The 2,954-nt window shown below is 37.3% G+C and overlaps 1 pseudogene; it reads left to right on the top strand.

Moving 5' to 3' along the window:
- The first annotated feature begins 560 nt into the window (after positions 1-560).
- On the top strand, positions 561-705 carry LOC123845168 (U1 spliceosomal RNA; annotated as a pseudogene).
- Positions 706-2,954: the final 2,249 nt, after the last annotated feature.

The following is a 2,954-nucleotide window of genomic DNA, read 5'->3' on the forward strand; positions in this document are numbered from 1 at the left end:
TTACCATCTGTTAAATGTTTTATCAATCCTTTCTCCACCTGCACATATCAGTTGTCTGATACGTGCAGTGAGCCCCCCCAACCCTTTTTCAAAATCTCTTCAATTTTTCATAACATATTTAGTCTTCTTATACATGGCAGAATAAGTGTGTTTAATTCATTTTTTTTAAGTCCTAATAGAATTTTCATTGGGATTGAATCGAATTTACAGATTAGTTTCAGAGAAGTGACATTTTACCCTGTTGCCATCCATTCCATGAGCATGGTATAGCACTCCATTTATTTAAGACCTTTATGCCCTTAATAAATTTAAAACTTTTTCTCCATAGAGATCATATACATTGTTTATTCAGTTAAATTCATAGTTTATAATTTTGATTGTTATTAGGAACAGCATCATAGAATGTTACATTTTTAGTTAGCTATTGCTGATGCAGAGGAACATTACTGATTTTTGTAAATGGATCTTGTATCTGGCATTTTTGTGAAATCTCTTATTAGATCTATAGTCTTTCTGTTGATTCAATTGGGATTATCTGGGGGGAAAAAAAAAAGAGGGGAATACTTAGCTGGCAGGGGAGTGGTTTCCCAGGGCAAGGCTTATCCATTGCACTCTGGATATGCTGACCCCTGTGATTTCCCCAAATGTGGGAAACTTGACTGCATAATTTGTGGTAGCAGGGGACTGCATTAGTTGTCTCCCTTCCCTGTGCCAAGACACCAAAAAAAAAAAAAAGAGCGAGAGAGAGAGAAGGGAGAAGAAAGAAAGAAAGAAAGAGAAAAGAAAAAGAAATTGATACAGATAGGGAGAAACCAATAATCTAGTAACCTATATGTAGCAAGAAGAACAGAGAATTGACCCCTTGTGGAGCACACTATAATGATCAGATGGTCTGGGACGTCTGGGTGGCTTAGTCAGTTAAGCGTCTGCCTTCAGCTCAGGTCATGATCCCAGGGTCCTGGGATCGAGTCCTGCATCCAGCTCCTTGCTCACCTGGGAGCCTGCTTCTCACTTGCCTGCTCTGCCTGCAGCTTCCCCTGCTTGTGTGAGCTCTCTCTCTCTGTGACAAATAAATAAATAAATAAACAAACAAACAAACAAATAAATAAATAAATAAGCTTTAAAAAAAATAATCAGCTGGTCTTTTTAATGACACAGGGAATTTCCGCTTTGCATTTGCAATAATCAGCTTATTGAATTCTGCCTAATAAATACCTATAATTACTTTTAGCTTCCTTATTCATATGCTCAGTCCTTTTTGCCCTACATAATTATGAATTTCAGTAACGTATTATGCTATAAAAGGTTAGAACCACTTGTACTGCTTTATCTAGGTGAGCAGAGCAGTAATCGATATTCTATGGCTTTCTTTGAATAGCCATACTTAATAACTCTGAATATCCTCACCAGTACTCACAATGAAGAAAAAAATTAAGCATATGTATTAGAGGAGGAGAAAATCTCTTGAGTAGTTTCCTAAATGATGACCTATCAAAAATAGCTAATTCAAAGTGATCATTTTCACCTGATGATCCAAATTTATTGCTTAATAAGAGCTTCAAAAAATTAGTGGCATCCAAATATACACACCATTCCCTAAATCAAACAATAGGTACAAAATAAAATTATGTTCCATTGTAACAAACTTGGACAAAGTTTCCATGCAAACACATGTCTATAGAATCTGCAAATTTCCCAAAATAGTCACAAGAAAACTAGATGCCTTTAGAAACAGATTCCTGAAAATGATCATATCAATTGGACTGAAAATTTCTTCACCACCTAAAAAAAAATCCAAGAAATCACTTGACCAACAATTAGTTTCTACCAGAATAAAAGTGTAGCACTTGGCAAAATTTAAGCATGTGTATTTTAATTTTTAAAAATTGGGTTTTGGGGGCACCTGAGTGGCTCATTCAGTTAAGTGTCTGCCTTCAGCTCAGGTCATGATCCCAGGGTCCTGGGATCCAGCCTTCTATAGGGCTCCTGGCTCAGCGGGGAGCCTGCCTCCCCTCTTCCTCTGTCCCTCCCCCCCACACCCGTGCTCTCTCTCAGTCTCTCACTGGCTCTCTCTCTCTCTCAAATAAATAAATGAAAACTTTTTAAAAAAATAAAAGAAAAAATAAAAAATTGGGGTTTTTAAAGTAAGCTATACGCCCAACGTGGGGCTTGAACGTACAACCCTGATATCAAGAGTCACATGCTCTACTGACTGAGCTAGCCAGGTGCCCCTAAGCATAAATATTTTAAACAGCATGAATTGGATTTCTACATAAAGCTTTTTGTAAGCTAAATTAAATTCAGAGCTAAGGCATAAAAAGAAACACTAAGACTAGCTCTTATTAAAGAGAACAGGCTTCTCTGTATCCATTAAGTGGGACAGATAGACAGCTTTGTAACAATGGGATAATCTTAGCTGCCCTTCGTAGAGTAGGACACAAAGTAAAATACAATGGCTTAGCAAGGAGGGGGAAAATCATAACAGAAACATCTTTTTGAAGGTGATCCTGTGTAATTCTAACAGGAAACACAAGAACATGAGGTTTAATAGAAACGTTTTTCAAACAGAACAGCAAAGGAGTGACTTAATGTAGGTCATCATTAAAGGCAGCAGAGTTGTCAATGGTACGGCTAACTCATTCTACTTTGTAGATGTCTCTATGAAACACAAATTCACCCTATGTCATAATTTTGAGCAACTGGCAGTCAGAAATTAGCTCTTCCTCTCCTGTTTTGTTTTAAAATGTCCTGCACCCAGTATGGTGCACAGGTGTATAGTAGGTGTTCAGTCTAGAGAGGCTTTGTGCTTTAAAGTAATGTGATTATATGATTTAAGACTTTGCACTGTTTCTAGATTTACTCGTCATCACTGAGTTTGTCTAATAGGCACATGACTTACCCTGCTTGAGCCACAATATCCAGTCTAGACCAATTATTCTAACCTCCAACTTGGA

The sequence above is a fragment of the Mirounga angustirostris genome, unplaced genomic scaffold (genome assembly GCF_029215605.1).
Source record: "Mirounga angustirostris isolate CCGP_5_RB_7025 unplaced genomic scaffold, mMirAng1.0.hap1 SCAF_5, whole genome shotgun sequence".
Lineage (NCBI taxonomy): Eukaryota > Metazoa > Chordata > Mammalia > Carnivora > Phocidae > Mirounga > Mirounga angustirostris.